The sequence below is a fragment of the Bufo gargarizans genome, chromosome 2 (genome assembly GCF_014858855.1).
Source record: "Bufo gargarizans isolate SCDJY-AF-19 chromosome 2, ASM1485885v1, whole genome shotgun sequence".
NCBI classification, from domain to species: domain Eukaryota; kingdom Metazoa; phylum Chordata; class Amphibia; order Anura; family Bufonidae; genus Bufo; species Bufo gargarizans.
Genome location: NC_058081.1, coordinates 397,540,338 through 397,562,354, shown reverse-complemented (window position 1 = coordinate 397,562,354; position 22,017 = coordinate 397,540,338).

The window sequence follows — 22,017 nt, the reverse complement described above, 5'->3', positions numbered from 1 at the left end:
AGGAGTTGCGCACTCGGTTGTTGCGAACCTACCATAACTCCAAGGCCGCGGGGCACCCTGGAAAGAATCAGCTGTCCTGGGCGGTTTCACGTCTGTTCTGGTGGCCTTCTCTACGTTCCGACATCGCCGCATATGTAGCGGCATGCTCCGTTTGTGCCCAGAGTAAGTCCCCTCGGCACCTTCCGTTGGGCCTTTTGCAACCCATAGCCACCGGGGAGCGTCCATGGTCACACCTGGGGATGGATTTCATTGTGGACCTCCCTGCATCCCGAGGCCATACGGTCATTCTCATGATTGTGGATCGGTTTTCCAAAATGTGCCACTGTGTTCCTCTCAAGAAGTTACCCTCTGCACAAGAGTTGGCCTCGATTTTTGCCAGGGAGGTCTTCCGGTTGCACGGTTTGCCCAAGGAGATTGTGTCGGATCGGGGGAGTCAGTTTGTGTCCAGGTTCTGGCGCGCCTTTTGCTCCCAGTTGGGGATTCATCTCTCTTTCTCCTCGGCCTACCACCCTCAGTCCAATGGGGCCGCAGAACGATCCAATCAGGCCTTGGAGCAATTCCTTCGTTGCTATGTCTCCGATCACCAAGACAATTGGGTTGACCTCCTGCCTTGGGCTGAGTTTGCCAGGAACACGGCGGTGAACTCTTCCTCTGGGACGTCTCCCTTCATGGCCAATTATGGGTTCCAACCTGCCGTGTTACCGGAGGTATTCTCTCCCCAGGATATTCCGGCTGTGGAGGATCACCTTTCCGTCCTACGTGCTTCTTGGGTACAGATCCAGAGGTCCCTTGAGGTCTCTGCGCAGCGCCAGAAACTCCAGGCTGATCGCAGACGAGCGCCCGCTCCTTCCTACCAGGTCGGAGACCGCGTATGGTTGTCCACCCGCAACCTCAACCTTCGAGTGCCCACTCCCAAGCTGGCGCCTCGCTTTGTTGGTCCCTTCCGAGTGCTTCGCAGGGTAAACCCGGTAGCCTATGCCCTTGCGCTTCCTCCTGGCATGCGGATCTCCAACGTGTTTCATGTCTCCCTGTTGAAGCCACTGGTGTGTAATCGTTTCACTTCCTCGATTCCTCGGCCTCGTCCGGTCCAAGTGGGCAATCGTGAGGAGTATGAGGTGAGCAATATCCTGGACTCACGCCTGGTCCGCGGCCGGGTGCAGTTTTTGGTCCATTGGCGTGGTTATGGTCCAGAGGAGCGTTCCTGGGTTCCCTCCGCAGATGTCCATGCTCCTGTCTTGCTCCGAGCCTTCCACGCACGCTTCCCTCAGAAACCGTTCCTTACTCCGCGGAGGAGGGGCCCTTGAGGGGGAGGTACTGTCATGGTCTTACCTCCTTGCTGTTCCCTTCGTTTGACATGTGCTGGCGGCCATCTTGGTTTCTGGGTTTCTTGTAGCCTCCCACCCTGCGGCTCCTCCTTCCCACTGGGAGGAGCTGGATGCCTAGCTCATATATATAGGAGGTCTGTGGCTTCAGTTCCTTGCTTGGTCCTCCTGTGTTCACATGCTTCCAAGACTGCTGCTGCTTCTGGTTCCTGATCCTGGCCTCGTCTGACTACCCCGTTGGTTCCTGATTCCGGCTTCGTCTGACTACCCCGTTGGTTCCTGATTCCGGCTTCGTCTGACTACCCCGTTGGTTCCTGTTCCTGGCTTCGTCTGACTACCCTTCTGGTTCCTGACCTCTGTCTCCGCAAGACCCTGCTTCGGTTTAGCCATCCGTTCGGACTTTGCTTACGGCTTGCTCTTCAATAAAACCTTCTTATTTTCCACTTATCTCTTGTTGTACGTCTGGTTCATGGTTCCATGACAGATTGGTACCCGCACCTATTTCGCTGTGGGTGGAAATTCCTCTGCCAGTGCCCACAACAGTATAATGTAGCATCTCTCGCATCAAGGCCTGGAAATGCTGCATTCTGACAGCCCACTGTGATGCTGGCAACATGTCCGCTAGTTTGTGTTTGTATCAGGGGTCTAAGTACGTTGCCATCGAGTACAGGTCCTTGAGCTTTATGCTTTTTATACTGGGGTCCCTCCTCAAACACTGGAGCATGAAGGCCCCCATTTGCACTAATTGGAAGTGGTGAAGCGGCCTGGCTCCTGCTCATCGCCCAGGAGAATGTCATCCTCGGTCTCCTCCCCCCAGCCACAGACAACACTAGGGATCCCAGAAAAGTTTAAAGCCTGCTCTTCTTGCTGCTCCTCCTCCTCCTCCCCCCAGCCACCATCTTCCTCTGACTCCTCTTCAGACTCCTGCTGACTTGTCTCAGATGCAGTAGCCCCCCCTTGGGAATTCATTCAGCATTGCGACTTCCTCATCTTCCAGCTTCTGCTCCTCAACGGCTTGATCAATGACACGATGCAATGCCTGCTCCAGAAAGAAGGCATAAGATACCATGTCCTTAATGACGCCCTGGCTGCGACTGACCAGTTTGGTGATCTCATCAAATAGCCGAAGAAGTCTGCATGCGTCGCGCATGAGCAGCCACTGGCGCAGTGAAAAAAAACAAGCTCCCCATAACCTGTCCGGCCACAGAGTTCGCACAGGTAGTGGTTAACGGCACGTTTCTGCTTGAGCAGCCCATCAAGCATATACAAGGTGGAGTTCCAGCACGACGGGCAAGTGGTGTCATCGCTGAACGTCAGCAAGACGAGCTATGGCTGTGTAAGATCTTTTAAAATGGCCAGAGATTTTCCTGGCCTGTCCCAAGACGTCCTGGACCCTGTGGTATTTGGCAACGAATCGCTGCACGACTAAGTTTAGGACGTGTGCCATGCATGGCACATGTGTCATTTTGTCCTGTTTCAGCGCACTTATCAGATTGGCACCGTTGTCGCACACCACAACTGTCAAATTGAGTGGGGTAAGCCACTGATCGGCCTGTGAGCGCAGAGCTGAAAGGTGTGGCTCTTGGCTTCCAGGTCCTGAGGATAGGTCATTAATATAAATTGCTGCACAACCTGTTTAAGGCCCCTTTATACTGGCCTAGCATCAGCCAAATAATCGCCAACAAGCTTCGTAGGAATGCTCATTAGCAACTATCTGGTGGTGTAAAGGTGTTGCCAATTACCTGGGGAACGATCGAAACTCTGGTTCATCGGCTAATATGAAAGTGCCATCTTTTTTTAAATCAGATACATTTTTATTATTTTGTAAAAATAAACAACATCATTTTACAAAATTCTTGTCGTATATTATGTTCAACACAGTGGAAAGTGCCATCTAAACGTGACAGCAGATCGTGCCGGCAAACAATGATTCTTTATGGGGATAAGCGAGGGTATTAGCAATCGCTTCGCCCTTTACTGTGGAGGAGATTGCTGCATGTAAATGCAGCGATCTTCTTCAACAACGAGCAGGAGCTTCTGGGAAGGAATGGTTCCTTCTCGACAATCGTCTGTTATATCGAACAGTGGAAAGGGGCCTTAGAGTTAAAATCAAGATATATCAATATATAGGTTTGAATATGACTTTGCACAGAATAGGTTCAAACGGAGTTACACTCCCATTCCAAATTCCCCTATTAAAGGGAATCTCTCATCAATTTTTTTCCAGGCCAGAACTTTTCCTTTTTGATTATACTCTTCAATTGGCTCTGCAGGTATTTGTCAGCAGAGAAATCTGCTGTTGTACTTTGTGTCCATTGAGATCTATCATTCCTTTCCTCCTCTTCCTGAAAATCTTGAGCCTACCTGTAAGGGCTCATACACACAAATTGTTGATCTACAAAACACGGATACCGGATGCATGCATTCCATATTTTGGAGAATTGAACGGCCGGCCACTAAAAGAACAGTCTTATCCTTGTCCGTAATGCGGACAATAATTAGACATGTTCTATTTATTTATTTTTGTGGAACCGCCTTGCAAACATACGGACACATTTTTACTTGCAGCCCCATTAAAGTGAATAGTTCCGCATACAGGCAGCAAAAAAGAGGAATTGGCATGGAAAAAATATGTTCGTGTGGATGAGCCCTAAGGCTGGACTAGACTTTGGACTAGAGAGCATAGAATATAATCCAGACAGTAAACATCTAAAGCTAGTTTCAGACTAGCGCTAGAGATACTGCAGGCTATTCTGGAAGGGAACAGTCTGCCGAATCTCTTTGCAACCCAGCATTACTGGAAGTTTGTAAGTCTCCGTCCAGCCTCATTAACTCTAATGAGGATCAGCGGAGATCCGGATGCAACCTGGCAGATATGCAGAGAATCGTTCCGAAAAAAGCTGCTGCGCAAAGAAATCCGGCAGGCTGTTCCCTGGATCTCTAGCTGGATCACTAGCCTACATAAGAAACACTGGGGCACATTTATTAAGACCAGCATTTTAGAAGACAGTCTTAAAAAAAAAACTGCGCTGATGGTGGATCTCTGAAGTTATGTAGAGTTGCCGGCCTCTACATAACTTTGGCGCATCCACCGCCAATTCTAAATTTAAGACAGCTTCCTTGCTGCCTTACATTTAGATCATTTTCTACGCCTAAACCATGCGTAGAAAATTATGAATGAGATAGGCTTGCGGCCCGTCCCCTAACTCGCCCATGCCACGGCCCCTTTTTTAGACCTGAGCGGGGAAGAAGTTGCAGATTCTGCATGTGACAGAATCTGCGCCAGATATATACCACAGAAGTGTTGTATATCTGTTCATAAATGACCCCCACTATTTTTAAATATTAGTTTTCTTCCTGTTTAAAAGTTCCAAATGGTAGTATGTTAATAATAATGTTACAGGAAAATATGTCTCTCAGCCAGAACCTCAACCTGATGACCACACAAATATGCCTAATAATTGGATATAGTTTATATTGATATCCAGTGGTGTTCACCTATTGAGTGATATCAGTATGGCCAGTAGCCATTTGGTCATTGTGTCCCTTGTTAGCATATCAAAGGCAGGAAGGCCACATTGTAAATCAGTTGGACAACATTCTCATTGGCCAACAGATTGGGAAGATATTTGCGTGGTCACAGGGTGGAGTCCATGGTGGGCGATGGGACACTGGAACATATAGGTGACATGAAACTTGGGAGTCCATCTCTCTCTTCCTGCAACCCCCTAGACCAACATCACTTCAGGAGCAAGCTAAGTTATATACTATGTGTGCGTATGTGTGTATGTATATAAGTATAATATCCCAGTAGACTTTATATGTGTGCATATACCGTATTTTCACCCTATAAGACGCATCGGCCCATAAGATGTACCTAGGTTTTAGAGGAGGACAATAAGAAAAAAATATTTTTTTTATTAGACCTCACATCAGACTTCAGCTAACAACCCCAATCAGACCCCCAATGTTAATAGGACCCCAACAAGACCTTAGATCAGACACACAATCAGACCTCAGCTCAGACCCCAATGTGAATGACCCCCAATCAGACCTCAGACCCCAATCAGACATCATATCAGACCCCACTGTCTCTCATATTATCACCTAGCAGCCTTCAATGCCTCATATCAGCCCTCAGTAGCCCCCATTGCCTCTCATATTGGCCCCTAGCAGCCCCCATTGCCTTATATCAGCCCTCTGTAGCCGAAATTCCCTTTCATTTTGGCCCCCAGCAGCCCCCATTGCCTTATATCAGCCCTCTGTATCCCCCATTGCCACTTATTTGGCCCCCAGCAGCCCCCTTGCCTTATAGCAGCCCTCTGTAGACCCCATTGCCTCTCATTTTGGCCCCCAGCAGTTACGTTAGCCTCCATTGTCTCAGATCAGCCTCCAGCCTCATGTTTAATAAAATAAAAAAACACCTCTCCTGCTCCTGGACGCTGCCACTCCACACCGCCCGCGATCTTCTTCTTCCTGCTGTTGGCTGTGCTGCGAACCAGCGCGCACAGCGTGAGGTCACAGAGCGCCCTTGCGCTGTGTGCAGCCACTGCACAGCCAACAGCCGTGGACCAGGAAGCGGTGAGTACAGAGCCTTCACCGCTTCCTGGTCCTCCGGTACTAATGAGTGCTTCCATAATGGAAGTGCTCATTAGTATTCACCCCATAAGACGCAGGGGCATTTCCCCCCCATCTTATGGGGTGAACAATACGGTAGATATTTGTAGTCTACAATTGTATTACCAGTAGATTATATATGCTATTTATGCATGAGATTCACACTGAAGGCATCAAAACTATGAATTAACACATGTGGAATTATATACATAACAAAAAAGTGTGAAACAACTGAAAATATGTCATATTCTAGGTTCTTCAAAGTAGTCACCTTTTGCTTTGATTACTGCTTTGCACACTCTTGGCATTCTCTTGATGAGCTTTAAGAGGTAGTCACCTGAAATGGTTTTCACTTCACAGGTGTGCCCTGTCAGGTTTAATAAGTGGGATTTCTTGCCTTATAAATGGGGTTGGGACCATCAGTTGCGTTGTGGAGAAGTCAGGTGGATACACAGCTGATAGTCCTACTGAATAGACTGTTAGAATTTGCATTATGGCAAGAAAAAAGCAGCTAAGTAAAGAAAAACGAGTGGCCATTATTACTTTAAGAAATGAAGGTCAGTCAGTCCGAAAAATTGGGAAAACTTTGAAAGTGTCCCCAAGTGCAGTCACAAAAACCATCAAGCGCTACAAAGAAACTGGCTCACATGCGGACCGCCCCAAGAAAGGAAGACCAAGAGTCACCTCTGCTGCGGAGGATAAGTTCATCCGAGTCCCCAGCCTCAGAAATCGCAGGTTAACAGCAGCTCAGATTAGAGACCAGGTCAATGCCACACAGAGTTTAGCAGCAGACACATCTCTAGAATAACTGTTAAGAGGAGACTGTGTGAATCAGGCCTTCATGGTAGAATATCTGCTAGGAAACCACTGCTAAGGACAGGCAACAAGCAGAAGAGACTTGTTTGGGCTAAAGAACACAAGGAATGGACATTAGACCAGTGGAAATCTGTGCTTTGGTCTGATGAGTCTAAATTTGAGATCTTTGGTTCCAACCAACGTGTCTTTGTGCGACGCAGAAAAGGTGAACGTATGGACTCTACATGCCTGGTTCCCACCGGGAAGCATGGAGGAGGAGGTGTGATGGTGTGGGGGTGCTTTGCTGGTGACACTGTTGGGGATTTATTCAAAATTGAAGGCACACTGAACCAGCATGGCTACCACAGCATCTTGCAGTGGCATGCTATTCCATCCGGTTTGCGTTTAGTTGGACCATCATTTATTTTTCAACAGGACAATGACCCCAAACACACCTCCAGGCTGTGTAAGGGCTATTTGACCATGAAGGAGAGTGATGGGGTGCTGCGCCAGATGACCTGGCCTCCTCAGTCACCGGACCTGACCCAATCGTGATGGTTTGGGGTGAGCTGGACTGCAGAGTGAAGGCAAAAGAGCCAACAAGTGCTAAGCATCTCTGGGAACTCCTTCAAGACTGTTGGAAGACCATTTCAGGTGACTACCTCTTGAAGCTCATCAAGAGAATGCCAAGAGTGTGCAAAGCAGTTATCAAAGCAAAAGGTGGCTACTTTGAAGAACCTAGAGTATGACATATTTTCAGTTGTTTCACACTTTTTTGTTATGTATATAATTCCACATGGGTTAATTCATAGTTTTGATGCCTTCATAGTCATGAAAATAAAGAAAACTCTTTGAATGAGAAGGTGTGTCCAAACTTTTGGTCTGTACTGTACATACACATTATTAGCCACATTTGCTTAGGATTCCGGGAGGGCAGGAACGGAGGCAGCTGTGTGTGGTGGTGTCCTGTCCTCTATGTTATTTGTAGTGTCTGTATCTGCAAGGGGTGTATGTTATTCCTGAAGAACTGGAGGGGTGTATATAATACACATAATAAAAGGGTTATATAGGAAACAAAAATTTAGGAGTAGAATAAAAGGGATGAATACGGAGAAAGACATAAATTTCTAATTTCCGATAAGCAAAAATTCCCTTCATCAAATAAAATTTCATATATCAAGAAATATTATTAAATATTAACTATTATTTCAATGTTCATTTCATCTTTCCAGTCTGTGAAGGATGATGATTTTTCAGTTTTCTAATTGGTCAGAATATTTTTTATTTTTTTACTAATATGTATTGTACTGTATTAGGCATGTACTATGTCATTTTATCCAGCAGGGGAGGTAATGGTTGGCACTAACAGGGTTAACCACCCTGTTACACCTCTTCCGGTAGAGTGGCCTGGTCTGACTCCCTACAGAAGGGGGAATTCTAGAATAGAGATTCAGGCTAGAGGAGTATTAGGATGAAAGGGGATGTGAGAGGTCCTTTACTGATAGTGTGGGGAGTTGTGAAGTAGCTCGTAGTGCACCAACTCCCATGAACTGTTCAGAATCCTAATTATCACTCTCCTACCAGAACGACAACTGACTACATCCTCAAATAAAGCCTTGAGATTCCAGACAGTGGAGTGATCGTCAAGATAGAGCTCTAAAGACACTGCTGCAATGTGAGGGACAACAGCCAAGCCACCCATTACCACACAACCATTAGGCCAGCATCACCTAAGTGCAGAACTGCCGCCATCCAACAAGCCACCATACCTCCTTAGCTGGTGCCAGAGATTTGCACTTAAAGCCTGCTGGTACTGTATGTATTTCAAGTTCTATGTTGCACTTACTAAAAAGGACTTTGTTATGTTTAACTGTGGCCTGATTCTTCAGTACTTTACTTTCACTTCAACAGACCCCAGGGATCAGTGGTCTGAGGTAGGACACTGTGACACAACATTAAACCAGGGCTACTACCACTCCCATCCTCTATACCGGCTCCCGCGGGGGGCTTGCATCACCAGAAACTAAACTGTGCTTGGGTCCAGAAGAAGCAGAAGGCTCCATTTACTGTGAATTTAGAAGTACCAACTAATGAATGGAACATGTCTGATTCACTTCAACCTGTTTAAGTGTGAGATCACTACACCAGGAGAGCAATAGAGCAGGAAAGCTACCAAGCATGTCAATCCACCATTTAATGCAGGTGGACTAGAAGGATAATATCACAGACACTCCCATGACAGGTGCCAGAAGATCAGAGACTGGCTACATGTGGTTTAATCTGATTGGTTCCTTGTGGATCATTTTTGTCTGTGTTGTTTTGGTAATGATCACACCTTATGCAGGTGTTGTTAGTTTGGTAATTTAACTTCCCCTATTTATTACTGCTTACCCCTTCTGTGGGTGCGGTTTATAGCTTCAGTTTCTGGACTCTGGGCTAGCTGGTTGTTGGTTTTCGGTTGAGCTCCTGGCGCTGCCTTTTGCTCCACGTGAAGTGTTGTCTTCCTTATTTGTATATTGTTTGTTGTATTTCCCTGTCTTTTGTATCTAGGCCTGAGGGAGACTCCTGTTCCTCCTTCTGGAGAAGAATAGGTTGTATCAAGTCCTGTCACTATACCAGGGACCTACAGGGTGTGTTAGGGCTTTAGGTTCCTGTGTATGAACTTTTCTACCATCAAGGTCAGTTCACACTGATAGTTAGTTAGGACTTGGATTAGGGTTGTTCTAGGAGGTGAACTTGTCCTTTACCCTAGTTTGCAGGCCTAGTTCCACCTATGCTCGGTGTGGAGTTTCCCACCCACACCGCATCCGTGATAGATAAAAAGCAGGGGGTGCTACTAGAGAGGAAGTAACATAATGTACATATAAAAATGAAAAATATTTTTATTGCATGTACTTTATATTGCAATAATACTTAATTGAAAATGTTCTCTTTATTGAATAGTAATACTTGCCATAGGATAACCTCTTTAAAGGGATCTTTCACCAGCGACCTCCCTATCCAACTGATTGCATAGACACATAGCTGTCGTTCATCTGATTAAAATGCTGTCTTTCTTTTGTTGATTTGAGGGTTATGATACTTTTTCCTAATATGTAAATTAGTCTTTTGGTGCAATGAGGGCATCACCATCACTTTTGTTGCACCCAGTCTCTATTCCAGGCTCCAAGTTTCAGACAAGTTGTGAGACACAAAAACATGTGTGACTTGTCTGCAACCTACTGTCACAAACTGTGATTTGGTTGTCACAACTTGGCCAAGTCATAGGCAAATTGCGTGTTTTGCAACTTGTGGCACAAAATCCATTGGATGGTCGCAGTGGAAGCATGTCGCGTGTCATGTTGCGACACCATTGACAATCATTATACCAAATAAAGTCACGCAACACCTCACATTGTAGCTGAAACTAATGGTCAGGCTATTGACCATGTAGCTGAACCTAAGAGTCAGGCTACTGACCGTGTAGCTGAAACTAATGGTCAGGCTACTGAACATGTAGCTGAAACTAAGGGTCAGGATACTGACAGTGTAGCTGAAACTAAAGGACAGTGCTAGCTTAGAAATGAATCGTGTTGCAATGCAATTTGCATATTTGCTGCAAGCGTGACCCCAGAATTGCAAAAAATCCATTAATTTCTATGCTAGCACCACTATACTACGATCCTTGGGCGTGACAGCTGTAGTACGACCAAGATCGCCATGTAGCTGAATCCTAAATGTGAACAAAGTAATGTATGCGGTTACCTTCTTTGGTAAGATTTAGTATTGATGTCGTCTATGAATAATGAACAATTGTGTGCCACTGCTGCCATGATATAAAAAGAGCCTAGGATACCACAGGACCATCAGAGCTGTAGCAGTGGGGGATTTTACAGATGAGTATGGGCTTGGTTACCATTATAGCAGATATATAGCTGGCCAAACTTCTTTACTACAAACTGGGCAATTTCTCTAAAATAAAGACCTAGGGGTTCCCCCATCAGTCTGCACACAGGAAACAATAATGATTTTATGAAGCATGAAATACACGTCTATTGATTTGTTTAATATAGATCAAGTGTCATGGAGATTCCCTCCTTTCCAAAAATAGCAAATACAGTCATGAATATCACAAAGAACAGTCACCATACTATTCCAGGATGTTCACACGTCCAATGGCTGAGGTCCAGTACATGACTTCAAAAGTACATCAGGAAGCCTGTGACACATTGCAGAATAATGAGGGTCATAACTATTTATCTCAGCAGATTAACAACTACCTACATACACATATTGATTGAGATGTAGCAGAGCTCTCTGTGCTGGCACATAGTGTTCCCTCTGTATCCTGAATTTCAGTTTTAGCTTGCACAAACAATTTCTAATAATTAGCAAACAAAAAAAATCCAATGGATAATTAATAAATAAATATTTGTAACATAAGAAAATGTAGGGAAGAGAGGGATGCGAATGAGCTCTTAATAAGCTCTGCCTCTCCTCAGAGGGGAACTAACTCTCCTTATGGAGAGACCACCTTAATCAGTGTGAGGAGACGTATAGGTCATACATGCTTCTCTGGAATTCTGGGAGGGAAGGGATGCAAATGAGCTCTTATCAAGCTCTGCCTCTAATACTGTAGCGGTCAGAGGAGGGAGAGACCGCAAAGCAGGATTCAAGTACAGTACAGAGGACAAGGAGACTGAAGCAAAAGCCGGCTTTATTAAGGAGCAAAATGAAACTGCAGTAACAATACAGTACCACCTCACCAGCGGCACAATGGGTCATTGACAGGAATGGTATTAACAGGTGAACATAACACAACAACAGTGGTAATGAGATTTTGCATAGACACAGAATTAGCTAAACAGCAAACAGTCAGCTTGCAGGCTACTCTCACTACCAATTTCCTATCTAACCCTGCTACCCAGGGGACGCTTCTACAGCGCACTGACTAAGCCCCTGACTCTATAACCTATCACAGATAAGCACCGGTGCCACTCACAGTTCTGCAGATTCTCTTGGATCCAATAAGATGCAGTCTGGCTCCAGGTCCGGTCGCTTGCTTGTCTGTCTTTCTCTCTCTGGTCACAACAGATGCAGCTCTCCACCTCTGGCAGGAAGGATCCGGCTGGTCTCTACACACGGTCCCACTCCTCTGTAACACACTGTGCAGTCTCTTTCTCTGGGTCACAGCTGCAGCACTTTAGTTCAGAGTCTATCTTGGCCTGTCTCCAGCACAGCCAGCCTCTCAGGACTCCATCAGTCAGGCTCCATGTCCCATCACTAGCCTTTACTTGGCTCCTAACATGGCAGCCATCCTCTCACAGCTCTCCGGGCACTCCCACCTCTAGCCAGGACTCAAACCCTGGGAACTTCTGGCTCCTCCTACCTCTTGTGTATCTCAGAAACAGTTCAGCTTCCTTTTTCTCAGAGCCACAGTGACCTCTAGTGGCTGAAATAAGTCATTACAGTCTATGTAACACCATATTGTAAGATATCTGTGCAAAGAACAGTATTCTAGGGGCTGACCCTTACAATACCACCAGACATAAGGCAGCTATCCTATAAGCCAGCACCTCATCTGCAGACAGCTGTTTTAGGGTGATTGCCCCTCATCAGTGCAGAGCAGAGAATACTGGCTTAACTGGGTGAGAGGCCAAGTCAGGATTTGGGGGGTATTATCTCTCCTTGGATAGAGAGCACCTTAATTAGCGTGAGGAGACTTATAGGCCATACATGCTCCTCTGGAATTTGGGGAAGAAAAGGATGCAAATGAGCTCTTAACAAGCTCTGCCTCTAATGCTACCACATGAAAGGTAGCTAGCTATCCTATAAGTCAATGTTCTACCCTTCAAATAGGCCTTGAGACATGACTCCAATATTAAATAAGCCAGCATCTCATCTGCAGACAGCTGTTTCGGGCAGCTGTTTTGGGGTGATTGCCCCTCATCAGTGCAGAGCAGAGAGTACTGGCTTAACTCAGTGAGAGGCCTAAGTCAGGATTTGGGGGTACTATTGCTCCTTGGGGATAGAGCCTTAATCAGCATGAGGAGACTTATAGGCCATACATGCTCCTCTGGAATTCTGGGAAGAAAGGGATTCAAATGAGCTCTTGGCAAGCTCTGCCTCTGATGCCACCAAATGTAAGGCAGCCATCCTATAAGTTAGTGTTCGACCCTTTAAATAGGCCTTGAGACATGATTCAGATATTAAATAAGCCAGCACCTCATCTGCAGACAGCTGTTTTGGGGTGATTGCCCATCATCAGTGCACAGCAAAGAGTACAGGCTTAACTGGGTGAGACCTCCTGACGAAGCCGCTCAGGCGAAACGCGCGTCGAGGTCTGCGCTTTAGGGGCTCACTATCATGGTCACCATGTCCTCAGGTACAGTTTTCGCTCAGTAGTAATTTACTGGGCGTACTCACGTTTGGTTTCAGCTGGCATCCACACTAGATCCATCATACTAGTTGTTGAGGGTGGTTTTATAGTGATATTTAGTGATCCTATCCATTATATTACCCATGCTGTACCCTTGCAAGTGTATATAGTATTATGTTCTCCTTGCTGATGTGAGGCTCAGGTATGATCGGTAGTCCCCTTTGTTATTTGGGATATAGTCTCATGGTGGGCTGCTTACTTACTCAGTTTCCACTTCCCATGTACTAGTATACGGGATTCCGATCATCCATGTGCCAACACTATCTGCACCTGTGGATCATTTATGCTCAATCGCATGATTGTACATGACTCCATTTTTGTGTATGCCCCCATGGCTCTCTGAATACTGTCTTCCATCCTGTCTTTTCCCGTAATTATTAATTGAGAATAAAGTGATATTTTGATATACCCCTTCCACTTGGATTTTTTTTTTTTTTTGCTTAACTGGGTGAGAGGCCAAGTCAGGATTTGGGGGTATTATCTCTCCTTGGGGACAAAGCGCCTTAATTGCCTTAAGAGACTTATAGGCCATACATGTTCCATACATACATGAAAAAATAAGAAAATGTAGTTCTAGAACTTTTAGAGAAAAGGAAAGGAAAATTCTGTTAGTCCTCCTTCACACAAAGCTTTTGATCTGCATTTTAAAACCTCAGTGTGAAGAATTTTATGATTTGATTTTGGTGTTTTTTATATTATATGACATTGGGCACAGGTGTTTTTCGTGGTGTTTTTTAATGAATTTGTATAGAAAAAAAATGCCCAAAAACATGCCATGCTGTTAAAACGGCAAAAAAGCTATGTATCTGCCTATGTTACTACAGAGTTTCATTTAATATCTGGCCTCTGTGTGTGTGCAAAGCAGTGTGGTGCATGCGCATAATGCACAGCTGCTCAGCTAACTGGAATTAAAGGCACCATATTTAAAACAGCAATCCACTGGCCTCGGTGCAAGTTACAAGGTGTATACTTTACTTCACCTTTGTATACCCGATAGTCATTTGGCTATCACTGTTGATGCTTGTTCCTGTTATGCTGTTGTTGCCCATAGCATTGATTTGGCTGATATTCCATATGATAAATGTAATCCAGTGCATTAACCCCCAAACTAGTTATAGGTACCTAGGTGAGCTGAGTACCTTGACCTTAAAGGGGTTCTGCACTTTCATTTAACTGATGATCGTCCGGGGTCCGACACCCGGGACCCCCGCCGATCAGGGCCCACTGACGTCACGACTAGTATCAACTAGCGTGGGCCCAGCTAAGCTCCATTCAAGTGAACAGAGCTTAGCCCCACCCACGCTAGTTGATACTAGTTGTGACGTCAGTGGGACGGCGGCCCAGCAGTAAACAGTGAGAAGGCTGTGGCGCTGCTGCCTTCTCAGACAGCTGATCGGCGGGGGTCCCGGGTGTCAGATCCCCGCCGATCAGAAGCTGATGATCTATCCACAGGATAGATCATCAGTTAAATGAAAGTGCAGAACCCCTTTAACCAAAGTCGTGGGATGGGGGACTGCAATAGATGACATTGTACCATATCACAGACAGGGACAGGCTTGGCATTTCTAGGGGCCCCAAGCAAAGTTATGTCTGGGGCCCCTAATCAGGACAGCCAGCCAGAAATCACTATTCCCCACAGAGGTTCCCTGTCTGTCCACAACTGTATCTGCATCCCTAGGATGCAGATATAGAGTCTCTGCAGAGTTTGGCACACAGCCATATTAGATTCCTAACTTTTCTATCATCCTCCCCCTCCTGGTGCCCCAGCACAGTTATCCTGTGGCTACCCCGTATTATGTCCCCCAGCAGTGCCCCTGCATTATTACAATGCCCCTAGCAGTAAACCTTGCATCATTATAATGCCCCCAAGACATGCCCCTGCTTTAGTATAATGTCTCCCAGTAGGGCACCCGGCATTAGTATAATGGCCCCCAGCAGTGCTCCTTGCATTAGTACAATGTCCCTCATTAGTGCCCTCTACACTAGTATAATGTCCCCAGTACTGGCCCCTGCATTAATATAATGCCCCCCAGCGGTGCCCCAATGCTCCCAGCAGTGTGCCAATGCCGCCTATATTGCCCCCTGCTTTAGAATAATGTTCCCCAGAAGTATGCCAGTGCCCCCTTGCATTAGAATAATGTCACCCAGTAGTATACCAATGCTCCCTATATTAGAATAATTTCCCCTAGTAATATGCCAATGTCCCCCATATGGCCCCCTGCATTAGAATATTGCCCCCAGCAGTATGCCAGTGCCCCCGCATTAGAATAATGTCCCACAGCAGTGTCCCAATACCCGCTTCATTAGAATACTGTCCGACAGCAGTGTCCCAATGCCCCCGGCATTAGTATATTGTCCCCCAGTAGTATGCCAATGCCCTCTATAGTGTCCCCTGCATTAGAATAATGCCCCCAAGTAGTATTCCAATTCCCTCTAAAGTGCCCCCTGATTTAGAATATTGTCCCCCAGTAGTATGCCAATGCCCTCTATAATGCCCCTTGCATTAGAGTAATGTCCCCCAGCAGTATGCTAATGCCCTCTATATTGCCCCCTGCATTAGAATAATGTCCCCAGCAGTATGCCAGTGCCCCCAGTAGTGCCAGCGCAGAAGTTAGTGAAATGGGACTGTCTCCAATGGTATACTTCCTCATAGGCTCCCGTCCCCGCTATTAACTGGCAATGTCTGACTCGCCAGGCGGGGACCCCACACAATTGCGTGGTTTGCGTGGTGGTCAAGACTGCCACTGAACGCAAATTCTTTCTTTGGATATCACAGGAAACATAATTGCAATGAAAAAGTGAAAAAAAAAGAAAGATGGCTATCTGCAATTGTTGGAAGAATACCCGCCATATTGGATGACATGTGAGAGAAATAAAGAAAATCCCAAACCTGCACCCGGTTAAATTTTCATTTTTATGATGTTAGCCCAGTGTTCTTCTCACTGATGACATGATCTGCAGTGTGAGCGTGCTCAGCTAAAAATAGCAGTGCGAGAAGAAGCCAAGAATGGAACCGTCACCAGTGTGTGACAATGGGTATCTCCTGCTGCCATGGAAACATTACACACATACATGCCAGGCATGGTAGCGGTTAACCCCCTTTACAACTGTCAGTGTTCTTCACCTGTATGATCTCACCCCATCCGACACAGCTGCTTCCAACATGACACTATAACCAAGGAATCCTGAACACTGTAAATTCATGTGACGAAATATAAATAGTGGCCGAGATTCAGATGAAACTACCACAAAACTGAGAACATGTTCTGCGCTCTCTAGACTTTCTCAGCGCTATCTGTTTAATATCTCTAGTATCTTCTGTCTATCTATCTATTGTATCTATTTCATTATCGATCTATCTATATCAAATCTATCTATCTATATCATATCTATGATATCTATCTATCTATCTTAGGTCCCTTCCCACTGGCCAGTTTTGCAGGTGATTGTTGTGAAGGAAGCTTTTCTTCCAGTTGGCTGCTCATCAGCAGAGGAGACCGCGTCTATTACATGTAGAGATCTCCTCCACAGTATGGAGAGGAACGATCGCTAATGCCATCACTCATCTCCATACTGACTCATTGTTTACACAGCACAATCTGCAAACAATGATTTAGGTGCCTACACAGATGATCCAATTGCCCAACGAACGAGTATTTTGTTCGTTTATTGGGTAATTGGCAGCACCTTTACACCGCCAAATCATCACTAGCAAGCGTTCCTATGAGCGCTTGTTATCGATTATCTGACAGATTCTCGACCTGTGTAAAGGGCCCTTTAGCCTTAAACATCAGGGCTGCTTCAAACATTACACTATGACTAAGGAATCCTGAAAAGGAACACTGTAAATTCATATGATGAAATATAGTGGCCAAGATCCAGATGCAAATACCACAAAACCGACAGAGCAAATCTGTGCCCTCTACACATTTTCAGGACTATCTATTATCTATATTAGCTTCTTTTTATCTATCTATCTAGCTATCTATCATATTTATATATATAAACTATATTATCTTGTATTTATCTATCATTTATGTAGCTATGCATCTAGCTATAATAGAAAAAAGGCAAGAAAACCACAATAGATAAAGGTGCCAGCGTACAGGATCCAGACCAGATTCCTCATAGTATAATAGAAAAAGCAGCAGCACTTCTATAGAAAAAATGTGCAGAAGCTTTATTCTCTCATGTCAACGCTATCTTTCAGTCCTAAAGACGGTCCTGTCTCAGGACTAAAACATTGTTCTGTTGTGAGAGAATAAAGCTTCTGCACATTTCTCTATTGGAGTGCTGCCGATTTTTCTATTATGTATCTAATATCTATCAAGGGGCTTCACTAGGGCAAAACATCTGGGACTTGACCCCTGGATGTTTTGTCCGGGGCCCTCCACATAGTGGCCACCAACTATACAATTGTACCGCTGTCCTGAAGACAGCCATACAGTTAAGTTACTGCATCGGGACATGGGAGCCAAAATGATTACCTTGACTTCCGGTGCCGGTATGTGAAGTTGCGTGGTTAGGAGCTCCTCTCCTCTCGGCACTCCCTAACCTCCCTGTTCAATCTACCTGCAATCATACCTTGCTTACTTGTTTGGGGACGATCCTAAGAGACTCTTGGTCCCCTGGTTCATAAAGCAGTTGCGAAGCAAGAAAAAAGCAGCAGACAGTGAAGTGGAGCCTGGCCTGAATCCAATATGGCACCATGTGGAATCGGACTATGAGGTAGCACCTAGAGACTTACCTGAGGGGTGTACTGCACAGGGACAGGGCTTAATTGATATAAAGCACTTAGCGGTGGAGCTTCCCAATTAGCTCCTGACATAAAGCAAACCTTGGTGGCGACAGTGCAGGTTTACAGGGGGCTGTGACGCAGCATGATATTCGGCTCGGCGAGGTGGTACAACGGGTCTCACAGATGCAAGATGGCATTGCGGCCATACAGCCCTGCTTTGGTGACTTGCTAAAAGCTGTAGCCATGTTAACTGACTGTATAGAGGAACTCTAGAACAGATTGCGAAGGAATAATCCCGGAGGACATTAACCCTCAGGCCCTCAAGCATCTTTGCGAAATGGAATTACCATGTGCATTAGGCCTACCATAAGGGCGAAAGTCTAAAGGGCTCACAGGATAGGTCCCCTGAGACCTGATGGAAATGTTCTTATATTGTCTCGGATGAGGCTCTCTCTGCTACATGACTTAATTTCGGGAGTTAGACCCCAAAATCATTTAAGCATAGTTAAAGGGGTTGTCCGAGTTTTTTTTTTGTTCTTTCTATGTTCCTAACTAAGCAAATGTAACAGCTTTCCAATTAACTCACTTTATCTCCAGTGGGTGGTTTCTCAGATGTCACTGAGGGTCACATGACCTGTGATGTCAGCTTCTCTCCCTGCTCTGATAAAGGTTGTTTACAAGCCTGTAAATCAGACGTCAGTGTGCTGGCCACGCCCCCTTCTCTGCCGGCTGTCTCCTCTATCCTAGGATTCTTAACCCCTTCAGCTGCACAGACTGCAGGCAGTGACAATTCTGGGCACAGGAGCTGACAAACTAGAGAGAGCATTGTACAAGAAGGTAGGGGGAAGATCCTGTGTGTATTAGCAGTGTCATTTTACAGCTGGGACTTGTAGTTCTACACTTACAAGTTGCTGTTGAGTCTCCCAGCACTCAGGGCAGCTCTTGTATCCACTCCCTTAGCAGTGTCATTATACAGCTGTGACTTGTAGTCCTACACATACAACATGCTGCAGAGTCTCCCAGCAGGCAGACATGTCACTCAGGGTAGCACTTGTATCCACTCCCTAAGCAGTGTCATTATACAGCTGGGACTTGTAGTCCTACACATACAACATGCTGCAGAGTCTCCCAGCAGGCAGCCATGTCACTCAGGGCAGCTCTTGTAGCCACTCCCTTTGCAGTGCAGGGGGAGGGGCAGAGATTGTTTTGATTGCATGTAAACAAAGGGCCAGAAGAGAACCAACAAAATGAGGAAATAGATATATTTTTTTTGCATAAAACTTGCTTAGCTTAGTTATATATTGCTGCCCATCAGATTTTCAGTGCTATATTATTTTTTTTCATAACTCGGACAACCCCTTTAAAGGGTGTCTAAGTCTCCTCAATATCTTTTGACCTCATTGTTTTCCTCATCATAAAGTTAGTTGGGGGGGGGGGGGTAGGGGGGGTAGACGTAGTACCAGAATAAGGGAAGTTCCCACCTTGGATAAAGATTGTATGTCACCATATAATCGGTGTATGTTTTCTCTTTTTTCTTTATCTAGTGATGACATCATTGTATACGTATTTTTTTTGTTTGTTTGTTTTTTACAGTCATTTGGTCCCCGTTGCCCAGAGGTATACCAGCTTTGGTACTGGGGTTATTTTCTGAACGTGGTACTGTTCACCATCGGGGATTTCTCCCGCTTATATGGGATACCCTTACCATTACTTATCATCTGTTTACTGTCACTACCAGAGCTTTGAGACGTTCTCATAGCTCTGTTTCCACACCCCTGTGATGATGTCACTACTAGAGCTAGGAGGAGTTATCTTCCCTGTTTCTCCGCCTCTGTGATGAGGTCTTTACGTTTGGTTTCCTTCCTCCCAGCTGTTCCTCCTGTGTTTGATTTCGCTGCCTTTAAATCACCCCTCCTCCTTTGTAGAGGTGCGGATTATACTCTTCATTTTGAGCTGTATCTCTCGCTTGAGTGTCTTCACCTGTGTTACTTCTCTTCACTGGATCTGTGTCCTGCTGATGCGAGTACTTCAGATATCGTCTGCTGACTTCGGATCTGTTTGCACTGCGGCTGCAGCACCTCAGTTAAGTGTACAGACATTGTGTTTATCTGTTCTTTGCTGACTGGATCCGAGGCGACCCCGGTTCCGTCCATATACTGAGCAGGGCACCGGTGGCCGTGCCCCTTCCACTATTGTAGGGGTTTCAGTGGTCTTCAGCCTTAGGTACGCGGGCATGTCTCGATCTACCATTCGGATCCAGACATGCGCATAGCAGTGTAGGGAGAGCTTTTAGGGTCTGGCAGGGGTCACCCTTATTCCTCCCTAGAGTGGGTCCATCAGTTGTTATTCTCTGTGTACACTCTTGTTGCTCATTTACAGCCGTGACATTATAATCCGCCAAACCGTCCTTTTTGACATGGATCCGCTTTCTGACCTGGTTGACCGCATGCAGGGTCTTTCTTTGGAGGTAGCGGATCTCCGTCAATCTATGACTCAGCTTCAAGCATTGGGCTCTGCTCCGGCCCATGGAGTCTGTTGCGAGCCAAAGGTCTCACTTCCGGAGACGTTCTCCGGGGGCAGTGAGAATTTTGTTCGTTTCAGAGAGGCATGCAAACTCCATTTTTGCTTGTGTCCCCATTCCTCTGGTAATGAGGAACAGAGGGTGAGGATTGTCATCTCCCTGCTCAGGGGTAATGCTCAGACTTGGGCTTTTTCGTTGCCATCGGGGGATCCCTCCCTTCGATCCGTAGAAAGATTTTTTTTAGCCCTGGGGCAGATATATGATGACCCGGATCGTGTTGCTCTGGCTGAATCTAACTTACGTTTGTTATGCCAGGACAAACTGTCTGCTGAGCTTTATTGTTCTGAATTTCGGAGATGGGCAGCTGATACAGGTTGAAATGATGCTGCACTCCGGAGTCAGTTCTCTCATGGTCTCTCAGAGAGATTGAAAGATGCGTTTGCTTTCCATGAGAGACCAACGTCCTTAGAGTCTGCCATGTCATTAGCGGTACGCCTTGACAGGCGTCTAAGAGAAAGAAACGAGACCTCTCTGTCCAGTCATTTTCAGTCTAGGGGCAGTGGTGCGGACTCATTTAGTGTGCAGGGGCCTCATCCTCTCTCGGTTCCCTCTGTGGAGGAGCCCATGCAGCTAGGTCGACTTGCCCCAGATAAAGGAGGATTTAGTCCTCAGAGAATGGTGTGTTTTTGTTGTGGGGGCATAGGTCATTTGGCAAATGTTTGTCCGTCTAGGAGATTCTTGAACTGTACTAAGAGTTATAATAAGAGAAAGACCTCAAAAAGTAAATCATCAAATTCAGCTTCATCTGCTACTTTGGGCAAAGTTGATGTAGGAATTTATGCTTTTCCTCTGACCTGCAGTTCCCGTTTTCTCCTTTCTGCCCGGGTAGCGCTAGGGAGCAAAGTCATTTCTTGTGAAATTTTTGTCGATAGTGGAGCGGCCGTCAATCTTATTGATACTCAATTTGTAGCCATGCATGGTTTTCAGGTTTGCACATTAGAAAAGGATATACCTGTTTTTGCTATTGACTCTGCTCCACTCTCACAGAGATCCCTGAAGGGCATTGTTCACAATATCCGGTTAGCGATAGGTGACACTCATGTGGAGGATATATCTTGTTTTGTCCTTAACGGATTGCCTTCTCCTCTAGTTTTGGGGTTACCCTGGCTTATTAGACATAACCCCACTATTGATTGGCAAGGAAGGCAAATAATTGAGTGGAGTGAGTTTTGTAGAGAGAATTGTCTCACAGCGATTTTTGCAGAGGTGTCTACTAAAACGGTGCCATCATTTCTCTCTGAGTTCTCGGACGTGTTTTCCGAGAGCGGTGTTCAGGAGCTACCTCCTCACCGGGAGTTTGACTGTCCCATTAACCTCATTCCCGGCGCCAAACTGCCAAAAGCACACCTCTACAACCTCTCACAACCGGAAAGAATCGCAATGCGAACTTATATTTCTGAGAGTCTCGATAAGGGGCATATTCGTCCCTGAAAATCTCCTGTTGCCGCTGGTTTTTTTTTTGTTAAAAAGAAAGATGGCTCTCTGAGACCTTGCCTAGATTTTAGGGAGCTGAACCGTATCACGATTCGCGATCCCTATCCTCTTC